The sequence below is a fragment of the Plectropomus leopardus genome, chromosome 4 (assembly GCF_008729295.1).
Source record: "Plectropomus leopardus isolate mb chromosome 4, YSFRI_Pleo_2.0, whole genome shotgun sequence".
In the NCBI taxonomy this organism is placed as follows: domain Eukaryota; kingdom Metazoa; phylum Chordata; class Actinopteri; order Perciformes; family Serranidae; genus Plectropomus; species Plectropomus leopardus.
In genome coordinates, this window is record NC_056466.1 from 16782436 (window position 1) to 16808382 (window position 25947).

Genomic DNA, 25947 nt, shown 5'->3' on the forward strand with positions numbered 1-25947 from the left:
GCTCAACTGCAGTGTGCATAGTATCCATGAGGATGCAACCTACAACTAAGGTAGGTTGGTGAAATGATGAACAACACTAAGACTACAATGAATTTTTAAATGATTAAGTTTCACTTTCACTGAGCTTGGCGCTCTGCTGCTCCATCTGTACCCAGAGTACACTCTGCCGTGAGAGAAAACACAGCTTGAGAACAAGAACATCTGTATTTGGCAGCGGATGCTGATGATGTGGCGGTGCGCCACAAATAAATGAATGTGTGGTAAATTCTGGCATCTGTATGAGACACACAAGGCTTTTAACTAGAATGTAAACCCATCCATCATGACATTATTCACTGGGAGCAACTGATGGAGTATAGAGAGCTAGAGAGTCTGCACGGGGAGGAGGTTGGGGTGGACAGATGTGTAAAACAAACACAGGTGTTTTTACCAAGGAGACAGGTGTTCGTGGCCTGTGTGAAACTTTTGGTTTCACACGAAACCATCATCTTTTCCTAACAAAGCAGTTCTGTTGCTGAAACTTTATTTTTCCTGTGATCATGTACGATTTCTTTTAAAAAGGCCCCATATGCATGCAACGAGCAGAAACTGACAAGACAAAAACTGACACTATAGAGGTACCTAGAGTGTCATAGTTTGAAGCTTTAGTGCCACTGACCAAGCTGCTGTATTTGATGAGATGGGAGTGAGAACTTGTTGGAAAACAATCTGTAGGAACTTAATTCACAGTATGGCTGTACAGCTCCAAAATTAAAGCACTGTTTCAGTTATGCCCATGATGTAAAAAATCTTGTGGTTCTGCATTTTGGAATACTTAAAAAGAAGTTATCATCACCAGTCCACTCCTGTTCATGACAAGGCTGTTCAACAGCCCTTGTGAGCTACCGATTCTGATGTAAAGCACTCTGTGGACCTTTATTTTTAATCTTGTACAGTCGTAATCTTAATAGCTAATTAATTTTTTTTGTTCTTGAATGTTCATTTTGTCAAACAATCTGCTTTTGATCCCTTTCGGTGAGTCACTTTTTCCTTTGTATCATTTAAACCTATAGATTGAGCACTTATGTATGGTGCATGATGCCACAGTGGAGTCAGAATAAAATGTACTTCATAACAGACCCTTACATGGGAAGTGTGTTGCTAGGAAACAACTGGATCCAAGCTTACATCCTATAAGCTGTTGACAACACCTAACAACAAACACTAACATGACCTAAACTTGAGTCTGTAAATAGTGTTTCTCAGTGTGTTTGCAAATATGTCAAACTGTAAAATCATCTATAAATAAGTAAAAATGGACGAACCTACTTGGACATTTACCACGCTAGTTTTCATCACCTTTTAGATGGAAATGTAATATCCTTGTATTTTTTTCACTGTTTGTCTTCCAGTGTTTATTTTCTGAAAACATAGCTTGTGAACAAAATGCTGTTCACGGACAGAGAGGCACACAGCCCACAACCGGAGGATCGCAAATATGATTGCAAGGGTTCTCAAAAATAGATATTTAGAGCCTTTATATTTTGATCGCAACATCCAAACACAGCTTTAGGAACACTATGATACACCAAGGAGCAATTTCAATTCAAATTTGTACTGTCACCCATTCAAAACAGGCTCAAATCTCAGCATTCCTGTGTCTAAACCAATGTGACAAGCATTGCATTGAGCACAAGTTACATACACACAACAACTTCCTGACCCCTGACAAGTTCACACAGTTGTAAGTGTTTACTTACAGTCCTCTCTGTCTGTCTTTCTTCAGGCCACAATTGGTCTTCTCCACTCCAGGTCCGACTCCAAGGGTTGATTCCTTCTGTGGACAAAAAGGGAAAAAAGAGCTGTTAGTGCAGCTATCTCAGAGGTTGTCAAAGAGTTAACAGGTCGTGGGGCCATCTGGAATAAGTGAAGAGAAAAGCAGGAGGGCCAGAGTGGTAAGATAAGGATGCTGGGATTTCACCGTTTACTTTCCAAAACCCAGACAAAACCCGACACTTCTTCAATAGGTTTGCCAAAAAGACTACAACAGAACAATTTAACAACCTGGCACAACATACAACACCTGCATCAGCGTGTAACAGTGAGTCACCGCCACATACGTCAGTTCTTCCTTTGTCTCGTCTGATGGGAAGTGAACGGGGGAAGCTGCTGGCAAACCAGTGCACAGATAACAGCGTTAACAGGATGGTGCTTCTTTGAAAATGTAAAAATTGACCTGAATTGAATTCCCCTCACCTATTCTGCAAGGAATATATGGACAGGATCAAGTTTTTTGGCCAAGATCCTAAATCAGTTATTTTTGCCAATATCCAATAATTTATTCTGACTCATTTTTGCCAGTTGCCTATGCACATGGGCCTATGCTTTTCCACCTAATGCAGAGAACATCAGGTCTCTCCTGTAGTTGAATTAAATTTTTAGGCCTGCTCTTATTGTGATGGCCTGCTGGTAGCAGATGCAGACCTAAAATACAATGATTTTCAAAAAATGTAGACATTCACTGGGCAAAACAAGAACACTACTTTAACCTAGGTTACATGTCAATATATGTTATATCTATTTTTTGGAAACAAATTTTAAACAAAACTGTAAATTCTATAAAATAATCAATAGCTTTTTTCCTTCCATTTCATTTTCACATGCTTCCAAATACTGGAGGCCTCGATTCAATAGCAGGCCAAGACCAATTACTCTGTTTGAGTTGTTGGAACTACAACTTTAATTTAAGACCGAGCATTGACCATTGAAAACACACAAAGGATATGATGGGTTTTTTTTAACAGATGTGTTATTCAATTTTATCTGTTCAACGTTTATTTAGAAACACTATTTACCTCTGTAATCTGTAAATGTTTATGAAAATGGATGTCTTTGTTTAAAATACTACCACTCCTGTCTGTCTGTATGTGAGAGTCGCTGTGATCCATCTAACAAAATCCATATGTTCTTCTGTTGAAGTTCTCAACCTTAAATAAACACTGAACAAACCATCCAGTAGTGTACAGCTCATTTCTGTACCCTTGAATATAGTTTGCTCAACAACAGAGCAAAACACAGATAAAGGTGTTTTAATATGAGAAATGGAGCTATTGGTTTTGTGCAGCTGTGTACAAACAGTATTAGGCCCACGAGACTCCCCAGCAGTGACGACGAGGAGCTGGCTTGTGTAGAGAGAATAGGATTTCTAAGTTGACGTAAACAAAACTGGATATGAACCTCCAGTTCTGGGAAATGAACAGATGCCCAGACATGCTATCCAGCTGTGTGACATTCAATAACCGTGAGACAGAAAGATGGTCGACAGAATGCAAAACCTCACGAAGCAGGATTCTTATATCGGCTTTTATCTGCAATGAAGTGCAGAAATGAAAATTTTAAAAAAAACACACAAAACTGAAGCTCTCAGTGTTTCACAAAAATGTGCAAAATTAGCTTCTGGGGAGCCTCGGAGGCCTATTGATTGGAATGCACGCCATGTGACATGCATCTCCAGTTCGATTCCAAGTGGGGACTGTTAAGCATATCGTAATTTTCTCTCTATGAAAAAAAATAATAAATTGTAATATCGTTACTCAACCAGAGTCACTTTGACTCAAGAGTAGATTACTAAGTAGGGATGCCACAGTGAGACAATTTTCCCACACGTTAATAAACTCACCAGAGATTTTACAAAAAAAGATAGTCATCGATGACGCTCAAAATTTGTAGAGCGCTATTGAGTTACTGCTGATGCACAACAATTCCTTCTGCTGCAGCTTCACACCAAAAGCATTTAACAGGTGAAACAAGAGTTGACTGTCATTATTAAGTAGTCAGAGTTAATGCAATTTGTTTGTCAGTGAGATGAGCAGTACTACTATCATTCATCCAAAAGGCATCTGCAAGTCAAGAAGATGATCTTTTTAGCATTTGTTGAGATTAGCAGATCAGTTTGAAACATTTCAGAGAGCAATGGAACAAAATGGAGCAGCCACAGAGAGAGCTGAAGAGCTGCAGGCGACAGGCAGCACACCTTCAACTTCTTAGCAATGTAACCAGCTCCTCATTAACATTATCAGGTTCCCTATTAGCATTGGGTTTAAATCCAAAATATTGCCAAATATTTTGCTTTGGCTTTGACACCAAATCCTCTGCCATGGTCTTGTTGGTCAACTCTCAATAAGTGAAACCTGACTCCTGCTACTCTGTGCTGTGACTCTGCTGCTGCAGGGAGCTGCACACACTCTGACTTTATAATTGCAGTGTCTGACTTATAAAACAATGGAAGGGGCAGTGGGGAAGTAATGTAATCAGTGTAAGCCTGAACAACGTGTAACACCCACTGCAGCAAGCCAAGTACTAAGAATACACTTATTTGTGAGCCAGAGCACAGGGCTGGACTAGTGAGTTTGATCTCTAAAACCTACTCTATTCAAGGTCTGGCACTTATGTTTTGCCCACACACCAGCAAACCCCTGTGTTCAGAATCAAAACAAGCAACCTTTAAACTACTATATCAGAGGATATAACCCAGAGCTTTCTAGGAAAAGATCTGAATGTTTCCCAGAGGCCTTTGAGTGAGACACGCACAGAAGTCAAGGATGCCTGCAACTTTAGTCTGGGTCAACTGTGTCTGGATGATGTGCCAAATAAAATGCGTCCACATGGAGGAATGCAACTGCCGTATTTCCTGGCCTCGGTTCAGTTTGAGTAACTGTGGTTCAAATATGAGAGAAGCACGAGCTTATGCAACTGTTTTCAGTGAACAAAATTGTTGCTCTCATCCAGCATTGGTTGTGGTAAAACAAAACAAGTATCTCAAGTTGTGAATGCACTTATGTGTGCATTAATTAATTACAGCAGAGCTGTGTTTCTCTATGTCATGATTGAAATTTTAGTAAAGGTATTAACCCCAATGGACATCCTTTTCCTCTTGATTCTCTAGATAACAAAAATACATATATTTGGTAATATTGCATAACAAATTAGCAAATATATATCAAAAGTAAAATAAAGCTGCAACAAAATAAAGTGAATTACTGAAGTTACATGACCATAATAGCACTGCATTAGGGTCGTCTTCAGAATACTACTGAAATTTTTGGTTTTGTAACATTTAATTGAAACATGGCTACATATTAGTAATGGGTTAGTAATGAAATTTCTCAGGTATTCTGCTTCTGCCTTGACTTGTTTGTCAAAGCACTTTGGAAGTTTTTTTAAAAAGGTGCTATAAGAATAAATTTACTATTTTAATAATTTATTTACAATTTACAAATTGTGTTCAGTGTGGCCAAGATGGTCTTCCATGCAGATTAAGGGACATAAAATACACTCTCAGCATACCTCACACCACGGGATGAACTGTCAAGAAGGCCAAAAAAGAGTTTGATTCTCAAAGCAAAACATGGGGGGGGGAACTGTTTTAGACTTCAGCAACTTTACAAGTGAAATACGGGCCTTTAGTTGTGGAGGCTTTAATTGTCTCATCTTTATTATGAAGCATTTTGAAGGGTATAATCTAAGTGATCATTACTGCACCATGAACAGCCTGCTAACATTATTTCTGAAATGCATAGCTAACAGCTAAATGTTAAATATTTTGGAGTGGCTAATCTAATTTTTTAGCAACGGTTTTGACTGTAATCTTAATACACCAAGAATATTGTACATTATAGATTATAAATTGTCATTCCAGCTCGGACTGACAAACCTTGAGAGGTGTTACAAGAATGTCTTTAATTCCTGTTACAGGTGTGAACTTCGAGCCCGGTCTGGTTGACATGTTTTCACAAAGCAGTTCTGTGAGTCTTCACCAGATTAATAATAAAACAGGCCTCGTCTAGTCACACTGGATCTGTGCTTAAAACATGACTCATTCTGGATTTTCTCAGAATTTAGTTTTAGTTCCAAGCTCTGTGGTCTACATGAGAGCTTGGTTCAGGATGTTTCCCCCGAATTAAAAACCACAGTCTCAAACGGATGAGGATGCCAAGGAAGGAAATATGCGAGCAGGGACGATGTGATACTTAAAAAAAAAAAAGCTAGCGAGCCACAGGTGAATCTTCAAATTAGCAACTATCAGTGAGATTATTGTGCAGTCTTAACTTGGCTCATGTTGCACCTAATGACTTCCTTTCGATGTGTATGCTGAGGTGGGTTCAGCTTAAGTCGGGGAACTGTCTGGAGCAGCTGCAAACATAGCCAGCGGTACAGACAGAATGAAAGACACTTCATAAATCACTGCTGGAATGCAGCCTCATTTCCTCTCCGACCCCACCTTCTCAACAGCTTCTTCCTCCGATTCCAGGAGCTTTCTGCACCAAGCAACAGAAACCTGACCATCACAATCATGACACAATTTGCAGCTGTGAGTCTCAGTGCTTTCTAAAGAAGAAAAAAAAAAAAGATTTCCCCACAGAAAACTAGCTCATATTTCAGTCATGCAGAGCAGGCGTTACAAAGCAAAACAGACACTGATGAGAGGAGGCAAAACTAATGATAGAGGCCGATCATACATGTTTGGGTTAGGCAGTTGATTCAGAGTTGATTTATGTCATTACTGCAAAGAAAAATAATTTCAAGCTTTTGCAGACATTGTTCTCATCCTTTCAAGTTTCCATTACGGATTTGAGTTCAGATTCTGTACCGCTTAACTGGCTCTGCAAAGATTCACAACAACTTTTACTGATGAATAGTAACCTCTGCTTTTTTTTATTCATTATTAACTGTGGCAATAGTGATAACAGTGGTGGTGGTGATGACAACAACATAATTAAATACACTGCTTTTCATTGATGTTGTTCTTTGAAAGAACCGACATTAAAGGTGACAACATCTTTACACCACTTGGTTTAATTAGTGTTGCACAGTGAACTGAATGAACCTCAAACCTCCGACTGCAGCACTCTGTCCCACAAATGCATACAATGTGCAGCTGGTTTAAAATGGTAGCCAACTGGAGGGGAATCTGCACTCCGGGTCAAAACAGTATACCATGACAGAGTTTGATGTAGTGAAACAAGGCCCCAAGTACGCCATGCTCTGTTGAAAATTGTACATAGTGGCCAAAAGTGGAATTACACCTTCAAGATCCTTCACATGATGCCCACTGGCCGAGAAAGCTGTTTTCCCATTGACTTACATAGGGAGAGATATGTCTGTAAATCAGAAAATAATTTTTTTGTAACTGTCAAAACCCCCGTGAAACGACGAATTTCACTATCTAGATCAAAGCCATCCAGCTCGATAACATTTGGAAAGTATCTAAAAGAGCCACAAGATTACATTTTTGGACCGCCATTCAAGGTAGAAGTCAGTGGAAGTCAGTCACTCCAACAGCTTAAGTTACCCACTCAGGCACACTCGGCCGCGCTTGGCTGCCGCAAGTCTCTAGTGCGCGTTAACTCAGCTTGTTTCTCTGATATCTAATGATCCAGACATCTGATCCTTCATCAAAGATTAAAAAAAAGGTTTAGTTAAAAATGACCAAGATTTTAAAAGCGGCAGTGACATGACTTCAAACAGTCAGAACATAGTTTGCTAAAAATGTTTAAATGTCGAGCCATCAGGCTGACAGCTTATGGAAAACTCTGATACAGTGGATGTAAGAAAGCCCTCCCACATGTCATGTAGAGCCTCAAACACACATCAACAGGCCAGACCGGGTCAATTTTTAAAATACAGTCACCCACTCTCAGCATCACAAAATTTTATTTAATATTTTGTCTCATGCCTAACTGTATCCAATAAGTATTCAGGCTGCAAATATGCAGCCATAGTTTTCAAAAACAAACTGGAAAGAAAAGCAATGAATCATTTAGTAGAACTTCTAGACAAGTGAAAGTCTGAAAGGTCTGCCAAAGTTCAAATGTTAGTGCAGTGAACACTATTTTTTACTTGCAAGCATTTAACTGTAAATTGGGTTCAACTACCTACAAATAATGTGTGATAGTGTCATATAATGGGCATGTAAATATAACATTTATCCAGACAAACAGCAGGTCTAAAAAAATTTATTATTCACAAGTGTTATATCCTATAATTTAAAAGATGAATAATTAATTTGCATGATACTGAGAGGGACATTCGCCAACATGTGTCTACTGCCAGAGAAAATATAGAAACATGTACATGACTTGACTGTCTTCAAAGGCATGTCATCTTTTGTTCTTTGTGTGATTTATTCGTTTCTTTTTTCTGTTATTCCAAAAAACTAGTCCAACAGTTAAGTGAAGCTTGTTATCAGAGGTTTCACTGATCTTTATATAGTTTCTTTCACGAACCCTTTTGTCTCTGCATGACACCAGTAGTTTGTATTAAATATTAATGGTACGTTTGGCAAGATTTATCTAGCAGTGGATTACATGGAGGATGTACTTGTATAATGGTCTTTTTTTCACTGGGGACAGTCAGTGGCACAGAAATCTACAGGCGGACAAAAATGTTCTTAGACAGAAGATTAAGAGGTGTTTCATCCCAGAGGAAATCATGAGGAACCTGAGCAGCAACATGCTGCTACCATGGAAACGCTGATAAGCCAACAGGTGCCATGACTTTGAGCAACACCAAAATACTTTAATACTCTATAGAGCAGCCATCCATCCTCCAGTGTATGTGTGGGATGCCCAGATCCACCAATCAGAATTGGCAAAAACAGTATATTAGCATTTATATAACAGCACTGATGTAAGTAAAATGATTGGAATATAATTTTTGTCATTTTTAAAGCAAGTTTAAAGAGTATTTGAATAGTGTCACACTCATTATTACATTTATCTAGTGTTTATACAGCTTGAGCCAAAAGTGAGTCAAATTATGATTTCACAGAATCAAAGAGAAAAGTAATTGCTCTTATATCTTTCTGCCAACCGCAGTGTCATGAATCAAACTGAATTACTCTGTAAGAAAACAGGGATATTTGAGCTTTATAATTACCATGTGATCACTCACGCAGGCATGCAGAGGGTGAGACAAGATGTAATCAATCTTTCATTCAGTAAAATATATCATTGTTTTTGAAGAAGTAATGACAGTGTGGAAGAATATTTCATTTTAGAAAAGCAACTGCAAAAAGTGTCAAATTAAAATGATCACAAATGGGGAGATGACTGTTAAATAAAAGAATGATGAGTTTAACACTCATAAATAATTTCAAATTAACTTAATAAATGTGCCTTTGATTGACATTTTACAGAACAGCGTGCATCCTGCAAAAATAATAACACAATCTGTGTAACAGGCAAACAACCTTAAAAAACAACATCACTTAGAGCCACCTCAGCTAAAAGTGATGTATGACTCGTCGGAAGAATGCATGAGGTGTGCACATTCTCACCGCATAGTCCTCCTTCATAAATGCCGGGCTATGGGTGGCAGTTGTATGCATGATTTTTGAGCATACACATCATTCACGGCTCTGGCCCCTGGTGCGTGAAGAACATCGCAACAGTTGTTTTGAAAGGTTTTGGGGAAAAAAGTTATTATAATTCATTATTGTATTGTATTATTGTAAGTATTGTCCTCTACTAGGGCTGCCTCATGAATGCCAAATATTCATATTCATATATCAGATTTTTTGAAGGAAAGCATCAGGGGAGCTTTTTTTTGTTTTTTTTGTTTAGTTTTTTTGTTTTTGTTAGTCAGTGTTTAGTGTACCTCTGGGGATGTTTTGGTTGGCAGATGAAGCTGCATAGCAGGCGCTTTACTCTCTTTCATGCTGCTGTCCGTACAGGAGGCTGCAGACCCAAACCCAGGATGAGTCTAAAACCCTTTTAAACATGGGTAAACCAGCTAAGAATATTTTATAGACTGCTTTTCCATTGAGAGTAGAGCAGAGCTGGATACACAGCTCTGCAGCAGACAAGTGTGGCTTTTTGTGTGTGGCAGGGTTTTTTTGGTGTCAAGTTCTACATCACAGATGGGCTGGACAACAGGTATACATTAGAAAGGCATGGATGAAAACCTTTGAAAACATTATGGCTGTTACTTCTCTTTATATATCTCTTACTTATTCAGTCTCTTTTTCAAACTCAGTCCCACCTAAGTTTGGATTGATGTTTTGAGTGCTGATGGTAATTGGTAATAGCCAGTCATTGCATCTTGCCGGTAAAGACGCTAAAATTAGCATGTTAACCCAGGTGTTGTGTTTCCATTAATGCTAGTTGAAGATGCAGGCAATAATAACCTGTGACTTCTGCAGAGTCATTTGATGCAGGTATGAATGTGGATTGTAACCTTCCCTATTAGATTAAAAAGCGATATGTTAGTAGACGTAAGCAGGTTTTTGGCACCGTGGAAACAGCGTCTGGCTTTTGTTTGATATCTAGTGTCAGCAAAACATGTTGTTGCACATGTCATTAGCTTAGTTAGCCCACATCAGCTCAGAGGGCCAACTCAGCCTGTTGACATTGTTACAAAAACACCACTGCCCCACTGAACCCATTTCATTTTTCAAACTCTATAAGTTACAAGCAGACAGTAGAAAATACATATTGAACAGCCAAATTTGATCTGACTGACATTATTCTGAGTCCTAGCTTCTACAGGACCTTTAACGCAGAGGCATCAGGTGTCAATTCAGAATTCAAATCAGACCGGTCAGTTCAGTCAGTCAAACATTATGTATGGATATGAATTTCACTAAAAAAAATTAGGACTCCTCCTTTGCCCTTTGGCCATAATACTCTGAATAACTAAATGCCAACAAGTTGCTCCTTCCTTTTTATATTTTCAAGTTCCACGAGTACACACAAATGCTGAGAGACAACAATGTCGCTAAAGTGTACATTTCAGCCAGGGGCTCTAAAGAACAACAGCCAGAGACATACTAGAGGAAAAAACACTATGAACAGCTGCAACAAAAAAACAAGAGTAGCAGAGACAGTTTGCTATAAGACACAGAAGGGGCCGAACCTTGTCAGTTGAGGGACTGCGTAGGGGCTCGGGAAAAGCTTGCCGGTGCTTGGGGGTACAGCGTGTTATCTGCAGCACCGCAGACCTTCCCCTTTGAAGTGATGCTGAGCCACCGACTGAGCCAGGGGCACTGGAGGTGGAAGGTGGGAGGCTAGAAAAGAAATGTAGAGAAAGCAATAAAAGGTGAGAAAACAACTATGGGTTACAATAGAGACAGAAACTGCAGAGAAATGAACAAATCGTGCCTGTTAACTTTCATCGTGTAATGTCAAAAAAAGAAAATGCACCTCAGAGATTGTTTATGGCAACTTAGAGCAGAGATAAAACTTTGAGGTCATGTCATTGTTTTCCTGTGTGTTCTACGTCTTGTTTAGGCAGGCCGTCTTTCCTTTTAGGGAGTAATGCAGAAAACATATGGTGGCCATGTGTTGGAGAGCGATAGGCTGCATAGGGAGGGGATGTACGATCAGATGGTAAAAGTGAGGAAAGTGAATTGTTTTGCTGCTCCTTCTGTTCACTGCACTCTCCCTCATGGATTATCCTCTCTAATAGACTTAAAGGCACTTTAACTGAGCCGCCAGCTGCCTGCAACCCCAACGGAAAGCCACCCAGGTCAAGTTTGAGGGAGGATATCCTATCATGACAATGCAACACATTCCTTTAGTGCCTTTACTTTGTTATGACACCCAAACAACCTGTTACTATACTTTGATCTAAAGAATAAGCAGGTAAAATGCAATTTAAACAACAAAAGCTATAAATTAACTCAAATGTAGATATCTAAACAGCGTTATTATTGAACATGCTATTCATGTATTTTGGGTGCATTCATGTCTGCTTAAAGCTGTCGACTTGGGATCAATTCACACAAGATGCATTTTAAAGCTCCAGTAAGCGTGACCCAGCCTACTTTAATTTTGATAAACAGTAAATAATTCATCCAGAAGAAAGGGAATGTGGGCCAGAGAACTGATCTACATAGCTTCAAACAGAGACGACTTCTATGTTGGCAAACTGCAGCAGGAAAAAGTCATAAAATGAATCCACAAACTGACTAAATATAATGTTTTAGACTTAACTGTCTCAAATGGTAAGGTTAGTTTTTGCAATTTTAAAGCTAGATGGGCAAATTCTACCATACTGTGCACATTTATTGTAGATATTATTTTCCCCAAAACAGTGCAGCCACATAACGGTGCAACCACATTTTTAATCACAATCTGGAAACAGTATGAAGGGCAGACGATGAGGAGTGTGCCAGCTGTAGACACCTGCGTGGCGGAGAAAAGACAAGGACGGGATGCTGCAGTGACCTTGGCTTTTTAGTTGATTAAACTGAATTTGGAAATGAATAATCAGGTCAGTGGTTCTCTTTCCTGCTCCACAGAGTACAGACTCTTGCTGGTTTCCCTTCAAGAATCATGGTCTAATTTAGACAAACGACCTGTCTGAGTGTATACAGCATCACCAACAAAACACTCTTTTCTTTGTGTCACAATATATTTACCTCTGTTATTACTGGGTTAGTCCTTCCTGACACCTACTGGGCTGTTGAAATGCCAGCTAATTATCAATTTATAGCTGTTCAACATTTGAATTTATGGAGGCACTACAATATTTTGAAATGATTGTGATTGTAAAAGCAAAAGGCTTCCGCTTATGGCTTACCACGACAACAACTCCTTTTAAAATGCAGATAAATGGAAAATGAATCCCAGAAGACATTCATTATTGGAAGTCTTATTCTCAAAAACACTGATGATGCTGATTGATATTTTTTCTATTTCAACCTACATATAAAGCGAATGTAATCCTATTCCGGTCAACATTTGTATCTTGTCACCCAGCAAGCTGTTTCTTCCTGACAAATTTGTCAAAATGATTGTCCTGTCTTTAGTCTATTGTTTTTTAAAGATATTCTTTATTGGTTATAGCTCATCTAATCTGGAAAACAACAGATTACTCAGCCTGTGTTTTCCACAGAACTTGAGTGTCATTCTGTGTCCCCTTTCTAAATTTAGAAATTTTTGTGGCTTCGTGAACGCAGCGCAGGCGGAGTTCTGTTTTTTCTTCAACAGCAGTTTGTGAGTCACAGGGCAGATTATTAATCTGTCAATACATTTAGAGCTGATCAAATAAAATCGATTACTGAGTGCAGATGCTGCTGCCTGGGAATTCAAACTTTTAAACTCAGCAGAATTAACAGTTAAGTTTCACTTTCAATACGCCCGCTGCTCCCTGTGCCCGGAGTATGCTCTGCACTCCAAGAATGTGGTGCAATCAAAAACTCAACTGAATATATATTGCAACAGTGCTCTAAATTAACAGTCCAGCTCCAAAGTAGAAAATGTATTTGTGGCAGCGGATGTTTACATTTTGGCTGGCTCCCACAAGTAAATGAACATGTGGGAAACCCTGAGTCAACTAATTATCTTAAAAGGCACAGCATTAGTTGTGATGAACTGAACAGTTCATGTACAAGAAGCAAAAACAATATATTTTACACAGTATTTAGTAAAATATGCAAAAGCTGAGAAAATCAACATGAACGCGTCATGGATCCAGTTCAGAGAAATACTAAGAGTTTGTACTGCTTGTGTTGAAAAGATCCAGGAGAAACACAGAGGACTCCCTGCTTAATTCAGCAATCTTTTGAATGTCCGTTTCTTTAAACTTCAGGTCCAAATTCCCCCTAAATATTCATTGTGAACCACAGATGAATAAGAGCACTCTATAGTGTTTACATAATGAGAAAATTAAAACATAAGACCCGCAGAAACACAACCAACCAAACAACTGATAGTTAAGAACCTGAAGAAAACAACAAGATGAGAGCGTCATCAAAAAGTACCATAAAACCAATATAAATTCAGATTTGGTGAATTTGTAAAGGTAAAGATTTTCTTGTAAGAAGTCTAACAGGGTCCTCTTGGACCATGAGACAGTGGGAAACCTCTGACCAGGCGTGTAAAAGAAGCCTCCATTCACAAAGACAGCCGTTTCCATGCCAACAGGACCTCTGCTGGGAGAGGCCTCCTTTCAAATGGTTTTCATCCTGCACCTCTGCTGCAGTCTCAGAGAAGGACTGGTGGGCATTTGAGAGGGAATGAGTTGTGGGTGGCAGTGAAGAGATGCAATTGTGTTAAGGCGAGATGGAAAAGGTCTGAGCTAAAAGCCCCAGAGCCTCCGACAGCAAATCACACTGAGGCTGGAGATGCATCTGTGTGCTGGGGAGATCCTCATATCTCTTTCACACCAACATTACAACGTGGTAAAGACCCATGTTTGCTGTCAGTCTGCATACAATAGGGCTGCAACTAATGACTGCTCCAAATACTAATTAAACTACTGTTTAGTATTGGGTGATTTGATAAATTATATCGAGACAACAGAAATTAATCAACCAACAGCGATATCATTATACCGCTATAGCTATCTTGATCAATCTACCAATATCTGGCTGCACTACACCATTGACCAAATAACAAAACCATGAGTATAACTGCTTGAGGCAAAATTGGATTTGCAGGAGCTATGAGAATTCTTTTTTTAAATTATTATTAAAACGAGAAAAAAAATGTGAATGAGGTCACTCGTAGTGATGACCCTACAGAGAAGAGTCTGCATCTCCCCTCAACTGTACTGAGCTTTATAGTGAGTTTCAGATAGCTGTTTAGTTGTCTGGCAGCGACCCACAACTCAACTGTTTTGGTATACTCTAATATTGTTTTTGGCCACAGCGGGCAGCAGAGCATACAGCAGGCATATTAGCAACTAGCCTATGAGAATACTGGAGCATTTAACAGATAAAGAGCCAAATATTTCCCTCTTGAGTTGGTAGAGACCAAAAACAGAGCTAAAAAAATATTGGATTAAAATTCATCAGGTAACCACAAACGGGACTTCAAATGAAAGATAATGTTGCTGTTTAAGTGCTTTATTTGTTAATAAATGGTTATTTGCTAATATGTTTGCCATTATCCACTTAAAGGTGATTAATTATCAATGTTGTGTCCAAAACCAGCGTCCCTCAAGCAGCCAATAAAACAGTTATTGTAGGTTTGAAGCGAGCAGGTTGAATTGTCAGATATTTAACTGAGTTGACAAATGTTCTTGTATCTATAAATTGATTCTCAATAAAATTTACAAAAAATGTAATATATTACTATAGATAGAATCCATGATACAAAAGGACATATACCATATTATACAACAATATACTGTATTTTTCATACTGACCATTAGGAGTGTAATGACACATAAATTTGTATCTATATATCGATTAAATAATCAATCAAAAATTATCGATGCAAAGTGACAACATCAATGAATATTGTCATGCCTTTATTTTAAAATTTCTATAGCACATCTGTGTCACCATTTGCATCCAAGCACATCTCCTTCCTAAACACTGAAACAGTGCTAGCAGCCTATCACCAGGCAGAGGATGGCAAGCAGCCAAGAGAAAGACATATACACATCAGTCACAGACCCTTTAATTGAATCGAATTGAGCAAGTATTGCATCACTGTCCAAAAATATGGCCACATTAACAATATACCTTGTTGTGATAAGACTTGATTTTCAACTCTATGTCCATCACTGTTGATAATTTAAAAAAGTGGTTACTTATCAAGACTTTAAACTGTAAAAGTGTACTGGTGACTGAGAGCTTTAAAGACATAACTTTATTGATTCAAAACAACAAATTTGAATCATAGATGGTGAGAAATTTGTCCAAAAAACAGTACAACTAGAAGGCCTGCTCTTTGTGAGAAAACTGTCCCATTATGTGTTCCTGCAGACATGATGAGTAAAAGGATACTGCAACTGTTAAAAACGTGCTTGTTCAGCACCAAGAAACAAAGGAGGTGTCTCTCCTAGGACAGGATGAACACTCTGCTCCACTCTCCTATCTGTTTTTAGTTAGCCTCAAATCGTACTGCCACAGCACTATTATAAACTATAATATATCTATTATTGACTTGTTATGTCCCAATCTGCACCTTCCTCTCGTCCCTGCACGATGTCACGCAGCGTTCGCAGTATAGCCCACATCAAAGCAATATGCCTGGGAGATTCCTCTCTGTGTTCATTAACCGACTCAGAGCTACATGGCACAGCACTGAATTATTAACGTGCTCCTTGTGCCTCACAGATACAGAGCAGAGGGCCATTCACAACTGCAGAGCACACCCACGCTCGGCTGTTGTTGCCTGTAATTCTCCAGTTAACCCTGAAAACTCATTAAGGAGGCATATTAAGAAAGCACGGACCAGAAAGTACCGTCACATGATTGATGGTAGCAGTATAGACAGAGAAATTGGATGATGAACGCATGCAATAAAACAAACAAAAAATACTAAATCTTAAGATATGGAGCCTATTTTTTTATGAGCATGAGAACAGCATACAATACTGGAGTGCTGAAGGGAACGAGAAGTGAATAAATGAGAAGTTACAGGCAAATTATCACAGGGAAGTTCATCTTAATGACTTTTAAAACACTGACGACAGGGCGCCTGGTGGCTCAGTGGATAGAGAGGGCGCCCCATGTACGGAGGCTGTATCCTCGCCACAGCGACTGCGGATTCAATTCCAGCCTTGGCCCTTTGCTGCATGTCACCCCCTCTCTCTCTCTTCCTCTTTCACACTTGTGCTGTCAATTAAAGGCAAATTGCTCCCCAAAAAATCTTAAAAAAAAAAAAAAAAACACCGACGACTTTTACTATGACACTAACAACTTAACATAAAAACAGATAAAGCCAAATATTATTATATCTACAGAGGTTCCATAGTACAGAACATTATCTGATTAATATCTCAAAACATCATCCATCATATCATTTTCCAACTTTGCTTTTTTTCTCCAGGATTCAACCTGATGTTTATTAAATGTTAACTTCTGGCTAACTGACACTTTATTTCAAACACAACAAAAGACACTGCATATCGTATTACCCAATCTAATAACTTGCAAGTATCTACAACTTCCACAGCTTCAACTTGACACAGGTGAAATGACTCACATGAAGTGTTGCTGCCACTGAGTGCAAAAGCTAATATTAGCATTTCTACATTCATGTAGCTAAGTGGCTAGGCATAGCTAGATCAGGGACTGCCAACCCACAGACTGGTACTGGGCCACAGATCATTTGATACCAGGGCATTAGCAAACGATATGATTCAACAACAAAAAAAAAAGTAACTGATCTTTACAGGTTGTTAAGCACTTTTTCACTTTATCTTTAGCTCTGTCTCTCTGTGCTGCACCTCTCCTCATTACTCCCTGTGAAATCCAAAACAACAGGATACTGATTTTGACTTAAAGTGAGCCGTCAGTACGCAATGTAATCAGTGTGTCATCACATGACAGGCTACTTGATTAGCTCCTAATGCTAGCAAGAAGCTAGCTGACACACGTCAGGAAGTGAAATTTATAGGGCAACAACATGAAAATTGAAGATTTGAATCATCAGTGGGAGACACCTCAGGCGTCTGAGATTCTTCAAGTCGAGAAGCAGCGTAACAGCGAGGAGTACTCACTCTGCAGGCTGCAGCTAAATATGGTGATTTTGGATGCAGCAATCAGGCGTTTGAGGAGGATTGAGAGTTCCTTCGGAGGAGGGAAGGTAGATAAAAGGCCTAAAGTGAGTTGTGATATCCAAACATTTGACCTACTTCCAGCCAAACCTTTACTTCCAGCCTCCTTGATGTTGTTGTCTGTTGTTGCCCCGAAGTCCTACTTGATGGGTTTCGGGGAGATTTTTTTCCATGAGATTTCCAGGAAAAGGAGATCTCTCTCTCTTCAAGGTGACTTGGACCTCCCCACAGAAAAGTCCTTTAATTTCCTCTTTCCTTGATCTCGCTTTCTCTCAAGTGCCTTTGCCTGCCCACACACACACACACACACACACACACACACGCACACACGCACAAACGATGCTGACGGCAGGCTGGACTTCTGTAGAGTCTGCTCTGCTAATCTTTTTGCCTCTCCTCATGTTTTGTTTCCTTCTCCATTCCCCCATTTACTAACTCCTCTAAAGAAGGCTCCCCACACATCATACGTCCTCCACTTGTTTCTTTCTGACTTTTTTCAAGTCTCTCTCCACCAATTCCCCCGCATCAACATATTTATCTCTTCTCTCATCCTCCTTTGACCTCCTGTCCTCTCTCGTCTAGATCAGCACATCTGTCCTCATCAACCCCATGAACGTCTAAATTCATTAAAATTAATGAAAAGGATATCGCACGTGTTTAACAAGACTGATTCATACAACACTTCCCACTTTAAGTCTCCCCTCTAAACTCAAACGCTGCAGCTAAAACCTTCCTTCGCCACTTGAAACTCAAACTGCTTTTTAAAACTCAAACACAGAAACACTGACTGTAATCTCCAAGTCCTCAAACTCATCTTGACCAAAAGGCCTAACTTGTGCTCTCAAACCCTTCTCCTGTCTCCTCTCTGGACTGTGGATGCCAATTTAAACTATCATCAGTAATTCCCCCAATCCAACGGATATCATGATTCACTAATTATCCAAATGTCCTTTTCACTGAACCTTGTTTTTGGGTTGTAAAAGGTCTGGAGGACTGCCCATCCTAATCAGACTGCACTCATTGCGTTACTAAAGCAGTTCAACCCAGATGCTTCTCTCTTAAGTCCTCGTCTTCTTGGTCCTTTCCATTTCCTCCACGACCATCAGCCAGATGGTCCCTGCCATCCCTGTTGACTTGGGGGTATTTCCAATGTATGGCAGGAAATTTAAACATCTACACTGCCACTGTCTCTTCTGACTCTGATGAACACATGCTTTATAGTGTCTGCACCTTGTTTTGGGAAGCTCCTGCTATAACCGTGCGCTCTAGAACTCATCATTCCTCATCCTGCCAAAGTCTTCCTGGCTTGTCTGCTAAACAATGGATGCCACTGAACAATTAAACCATCCATTTACATGAAGGCTACTTTACAGAGGGTGCGTACACAAAAGCTCCTTTTAAATTGCCTGGTCAAGGTGGGAGTATTGCGCCATTTTCTGTGGTTGTACCTTTATGAAAGGTACAACCACAGAATGGGGGGACAGCATTGTCTCACCTTTTAGCCGACAACGACGGTATAAACATTGCCACATCGAGGTCTGAAAGGACCAAGGACAGGACGGATGTGACATTTTGATGGCATGTTATGCGAGCGACCTAACTTCAGAGACATAAAAAGTAGCTGGCAGCATTTAGCAGCTAGCTCCCAAATCTCATAGTTTTCCCACAAGTTGGGAAAACAATGAGCTCCTTGCAGAGGACGAGATCAGCCACCATATACCAGGGACGGTAACTGATTGTTATTGCCATTTTATGCCTTTTTTATTGTTTCGAAATGGGCTGTCGATGCCATGTTATATGTCACCCTATAGGCTGTGTCACATGTCACGGCCATCACATTCATCAAGCCTCTTTTGTTTCTGCGATGCCTACATGCCGTCTAAAATCACACTGGAGCTACATGATGCTGCTGTTGTTTGGTTATGTGTAGGAAGGCAAAGGTGGCGTAAAGAAGGGTCTTCTTATAGCAGCCCTATAATGTACTCTCTGTGTAAAAAGGGCCGAAAGAAATGAGTCTGGGGGACAGCAGGAACCTCATTTAGAAGCTCCACCTGTCACAGAAATATATTATCCATAAATCTATAAAATGCATATCATGTAATCCCAATATTCCTGGTTCAAATCTGCCTGCAGACGTTGGTTGCAGTACTCCAACATGCCTTAAAACAGGACAAATCTATGAAGAGCATCCCCGGGTGAGTTAACAGTGATGGGGGACGCAATACAAAGCAAACCGGTCACTACAAATCAGAAGGAAATAGTCAACAAATCCAAAGACACTTATGTGGTTGCAGTTTCCCCATTTCCCAAACAATCCAAGATCATATAATATATTTCATGAATATGTAAACATTCAGAGGCATCTGTGTCTGCCTACAAAATATCTTATCAGCCTACCAAAATAAGTTTGACGAAGAAAGCGTTTATCAGCAATTATTAGTCTCACTTGAGTATGTACAAATGTGCTTTTAATTGTTTCTAATTATACAGAAATTCAGTCTCGTCTCGAGGGATGTTTGCCACCTGAAACTCTTACCCTCTACTGTCATCCTTAATAACCAATCTCACTCGTTCCACCCTTCATGTTTTGTCAATATGAGCTTCAAAGCCAGGAAATCTCACTGTCCGTATGAGAATGGTTTTAAGGAAGGCCCTGGGGTCAGTTACACAGCAACAGTCAGGAGTGTGGGAATGTGAAGCTTTCTACAAACAAAGTCTAGGATACCCCTCATCTCTCACTCCCCAAGGCCCTGCAGCAACAATCACAGCCAGTAAAATACTGGTTCATCACGTGGATCTATGTAAACTGAAAATTTGCCATTTTTGTCTCAGTACCATCAGCCTATCTTAGTACTTCTCGAATTCTCACTTATTTATATCGCCTTAACTGTTTGATAGAGGAACACATGTCCCACACAACATCATACAATGAACTGAGGGTTTTGATACATGCACTTTAAAAGTGATACACAGAGGGCATTTTGAATCATTGTGGGTAATTAAATCAAAACTGTAGCTGCTTGGTTTGTAAATAATGAACAGTCTTTTCCATTCATCACACTAAGTTGCAAAATTATAAATTACTGGACCATGAACAGACCAAAAGAAATGACTTTGTGCATGTCATGAATGCACAAAACATGAAAAAAAACAGTATCTGACATCACATCAAAGGCAAAAGTCCGCAAACTTACTATAAATTCCAAAGTTTACCTCTAAATTTCCAGATATTTCATACTACCACGACAAATTCCCAAAGTTGTTGTGGTAACTTATCAGCCTCATTGATGCATGATTATGTTGATCAAATTTTCTTCTTTTTTTTTCAAATGAGCTTTAAACACACTGCTGCTTTTCAAGTCAAAAATGAAACTGAACAGACTGAACTCCAGAAAACAAAGTGGTTCTTGTCTATTGACTATTGACAATCAAATGAGCAAACTTATTTCTGGTGACTGTGACTAACATGTTGTCCTCAATGGATCTCTTCTATTATCTATTCTAAGGGCATGCATACACACAGTGTATCGCTAATTACAACAGACAAAGTTAGAGTCTAGACTCGTTTGCTACCCTTCAAAATCAATACTTACACATAAGGGGCAAAACTTTTTTCATTTTGATAAACAGTTGATACTGTTGGGTTTCTATGGTTGGTTGTCAGAGCTGAAAAAGTGCAATAACAAACTTCAACAAATTAAGCCAAACTTCCAGAACTAGTGGGAAACATGCAAATGTTGCTGGCTGTCCAGACTACTTCATCTGTTCCACAAATGCCTTCCAATGTACCTCTTAACAGTATGTTGCTAAAAATGTCCAGAAATCAGTAACTCCTTTACAGCCTAACACAAACCAACAGCACTGAAATAAATCCTTCATTTAGGCTCTTTGTATTGAGCTTCTGTTGAAACTGTCTCAAAAAAATGTCAACCTCCCACTGTGGTTTACCAGAAAGATGTTTTAAATTGTCTATTAAGGAAAAGTCTCGCTGGAGTAGTGCAGATTTGACAAGTAAACGGTAAAGTATCTATTCAGTCCTCTGACTGCGTAACCAGTTGGGTTTTTTACACTCTGTGCATCAAATTGACCTTGCACAAAAAAGAGCACCTTTACAGCTGCACTTTTGTAATCCATGTGATACAGAAGAAGCATTACCTCAATTTCTCTTCCTGCGGATGTTGTGCTAAGATATGGCCCTCATCTGACATTGTCCTTATGGACACTGCCCCAAATTCAAAAGACAACTGACAAAAAAAGCAGCATCTATTACTCTTCCTTTCTTACATGTTACCATGCTGTTTCTGTTGTATGGAAAACCAGTTGTGGTAATCTAGAAAAAGGTGTTCCTTACTCTAGTTATCTCATGAGAGACAGGCGCAGACATGAGAGGTCAAGTGAAACCAGTTAAATGGCAGGTGGGGTGAAGAAACAGTAGTATTCTCCTGGAGAGGAAATAAGAGCCACTAGTCTTTCATGTCCTGTATGTAGAATACAGACTGCTCCCATCAGGTAAATGCTGTAAGGTACCAATTAAATACTGAAGATAGCAACATATGGATAAAAGCATCATCCCTCTACAGCCCAGTCGCCAGAAGAAAATGTTGGCATTGTGCACTTCTGCAAAACATGAATACCTTCCATTTTCAAATTTCATATCAACGTTTCTAAACGAGACAAAAGCGGTTGTTTTTAACAAGACATTATTGCATTTCCTGCCAAGATAACAAGCAATTGTTTTTTTTTTTACTGAGACACGGTCGCTTTGTCTGCTATGATTGCGCTCCCATAACTGCGTATATTAAGGCAAAACATGACCTTTTCCCAAGTGGTTTTTGTGCCTAAACCTAACCACACGTTTATTATAGTGTCATTGAAACATTAAGTTTCAATGTATTTCATGCATAATGAGCAAAGGTAACGTAGCTTGTTTTCTGGCAGTTGGGTTGCCCTCTATCAGTGAATCTCCTAAACTCAGGGGTTGTGTTTCTCTTGGTGCAAATAAAGTAATCTTGAATCTTAAAACAGACACAGTGAAGAAGGTTAAACCTGTGCTGGCTGTGTCAAAGTGTGTAATTCGACCTGACTTCACAACCCTCCTCCTGACCTTGGTTTAACATGGGTTGGAAGCTGCTTTAGTGAACTGTCTTTCTATTCGGGATGGTGTTCTACTTCAAGGACAGTAATGTTTTAATTAAATTTCCTGACTAAAACAAAACAGCACAAGAGAGATACACCATATGCTTATAGAGAATCAGGGTGCGGAGAGAAATGAAACTGAAACTTTTTATAATTATGTTAGGTGATTTTGTGAAGTTCTGATGTGTAGCAGTAATGTGCTATGAACAGTTCCAGACTATGGTTTGCGTGAATACACACCCACAGATTTCACTAACATTAGACATTAAGCAATGGGGTCAAACTCAGGTTGAAAGAGAGTGCGCTCTAGCACCTTCCCGGTTATGAGTAGCACATGTAAACATCATATCTTGGTGTCAGGGACCTTGATAAAACCTCCCAGTTTTGAAAAAGCTGGGAGTTTTCTCATAGAAACCTGGCTGCTGAGATACCGCACAGGTGCGTCTTTGACTTAAGTAAGTCAACAAAAAAAAGATGATTAAAAAAAATTATATTATGATGGACTAACTGTGTTGCCATTCTGGTTTATATACGGAAACCAGAGCGGTAAATGCAGCAAGAAATTAAACTGTGTTCATCCTCAACTATTGAGGTAGCTCAATAGTCAGTAGTCAGTACAGAAATGAGAGATCTGCTGGATACTGAGAAGTCAAAGACATGGCTGCACCAACACGGTTGGTCATAAACTTTGATAATAAATAACTTGATCAAATTATTATCATACTGCATACAGGGACATAAATAACCAGGTAAACATCCCACATAGCATCAAAACCAGGATGAGACTTAAAAACTGTAGTGTTTCTAATATATTATGACCATCTAATATACACTTTCCAACATCAAAAAACATATAATAGATATTAGAAATGCTTTAGTTCAAAAACTCGATAAAAACTGGACACTATTATCTTCATGAAGTTATTTGAAGGCTGTTACAGACTGGAATTCTTTTGGCTCGGTGACAAGAGAGTGTGAATAGATTACAGGTTGTTTTTACCTTTCTGAAAGACAGCAAGTCCACTTTTACTTCAAGAGGTGCCCTTTGTAAAAGTACAATCACTCCTGTAAATTGTGAGATCACTGTTGTTTAATAAGAGCAATCCCCTGTTTCTCCAAATATCTAGACAACCTACAAACGATTCCCTCTGTCTCATGAACTTCTCTTATCCACGTGCCCAAGAAAACATCTCGAATGACCAACATTATAAGAATCAGGAACAAGTTAACTTGGCATTGGGTCTGCTAGCATTTGGGATATAAAACCTTCATAAAATCGACATTATTCAGCTCCTAAATTGCAGCTACATATTTTGGACAATATGGTGAAGCTAAATAAAACTCACTTATGTTTGTGCTATCAAACTTAACACAAATAAGAAAAACAGTGCAGCTTTTTAACTATGTACCAAAACTATGGAAATCCCTACCCAAAGCTGGAAGAGATGCAAGCTATGTAAACACTTTTTAACGCCAACTGAATACATATTTTTCAGCACTGCCTGTAACTTACTGTCACTGGTCCTTACGTTTTCTTGTAATTTTCTTTCCCTCCTATCTTGAACTTTATTTCTGACTTTTACGCATGTTATTGTTCTTAGCATGCCAATACCTGCTATTCAGAGCCTCTTAGTTTGTTATTCATTTGATCAATTGTGTTATCGTGCAGTATTTGCACTTGTTGTAATATGATTTCCGATTAATATATTATTATTTATTCTGTAAATTTCTAGTTATAGTTTCTGTCTTTGACTTTTTTTCTGTCTTTTAAATGTCCTTGTTCTTGGCATGCTTGTTCTTGCATATTGTTGCCTCTTGTGTTTGTTATTAATTTAGTTACTTAGTTTTATTGTGCAGTTTTAGCACTTTATAATAAGCATGTTTTTACTCTGTTCCTTTAGTGTATTGTAAAGCATTTTGAGGTACATCCCCAGTATAAAAGTTGCCATTTAAATGCAATTTGTTTTATATTTTTATTATCTCTTACTATCATCATAAACGTATTTATCAATATTGTCATGTAAGTCTGACATGAAAAAAAATCTGTGTTTTGTGTATATGTCTGTTACATTTCTGTTTGTTATAACTACTTGTTTTGTCTGTTAAATTGTTATATTAAGGAGAAAAAAACCTTTAGTATTGAAATAGATTTTAGAGGTGAGGATTTGCTCCTATAAACCCCTTTGGATTTCTTACCGCTCATGCACAATCCCTGCTATATTTGTTTTTTCTTTATTTGCTTGTTTTTCCTTTATTTGCTTTTCATCACATCTCGTGTGCTAATAAAATCCAAATCTTCATCATGAACGTGTTGCATGCGGACTGAACTTCTGGCTCAGTGCAGCTTTTGACTCAAGTTTGAGCAGCTTGTTTAAAAGGCAAACTTTTAGCGACGAGGTGAGCCAACGCGAGTGCCAAAGTCGGTCGGGTGGTTTTAATTAATGATGTAAAGATCACGACAGAGTACGATCAGCCACAGCGAGCTGAATTTGACACCGACAACTTCTTTCAAATCGCTAACAAGCTCCACATCAACAGAAGTGCGTTAAGCTGGCTAGCGGTAGCAATGCTAACTCAGCTAGCGAGCGTTAGCTGGCTAATGCTAGGCCCACTTCCACTGGTCCATCGCTTCAATATCCCCCAGTTGTGATCTTGCACTTTGTGATTTAATTCTGTGTTTACCTCAGAAATGTGGAGGTGAACAAAGACAGCAGGCCTTTCCGGTGACTCCTTTGGGTCGTGTATCCACACCGAGATATATCCTTTGGAGCTTGGTGAAGCTAACGGCACAGGCTCCGATGAGGTTAAAACGCTCCTTCTTCGTTTCTTGGTCCCTCCAGCAGCAGCAAGTCAAGTGTTTGTAACTAACAGAGGCTAGCACGCTAGCCGGAGCAGCTAACTAGCCTCTGCAAGCCGTGTTCGTGTTATGTTAGCAGGCTAGTGAAACACCGCTAACGTTAGCTGCTCTGTCAAAATGACAAATGGGGTGTTTTTGGTCGACCCTTTGACTCTGTTCTTTTACTGGGCGACATGTGATGGCGTCCGACCCTCACAGGAGGGAAAACACATCCACTGAGAGGAAACAGCGGGTCAGTACTGAGTGATTTGCCGTTCACAGGCTCTCCAACAGCCGCCAGGTTTGTTCGTCTCCTGACTCTCCACCGACTGGAGAGAATGGCTGTCGCGACATGATGATGGAACGTTTTTGTTTGCTAGTGGGCGCCCGATTATGACGTAATGATATGCTCCCTGGATGACATCCACGTGAGAAAATAATCAAACCGGTTTATTCATTTATTTTACGGACGAGGAGTT

At 39.3% G+C, this 25947-nt stretch overlaps 1 long non-coding RNA gene across 1 annotated transcript; it reads right to left on the reverse strand.

Annotated features, from left to right (window-relative positions):
• Positions 1 to 1739: 1739 nt before the first annotated feature.
• Positions 1740 to 25795, reverse strand: LOC121941958. The gene is made up of 3 exons (XR_006105787.1): positions 25315 to 25795; positions 10894 to 11044; positions 1740 to 1816 (listed from the first exon to the last, which is right to left on the reverse strand). It is a non-coding gene; the product is annotated as an uncharacterized LOC121941958 (long non-coding RNA).
• Between the last annotated feature and the right edge of the window lie 152 nt (positions 25796 to 25947).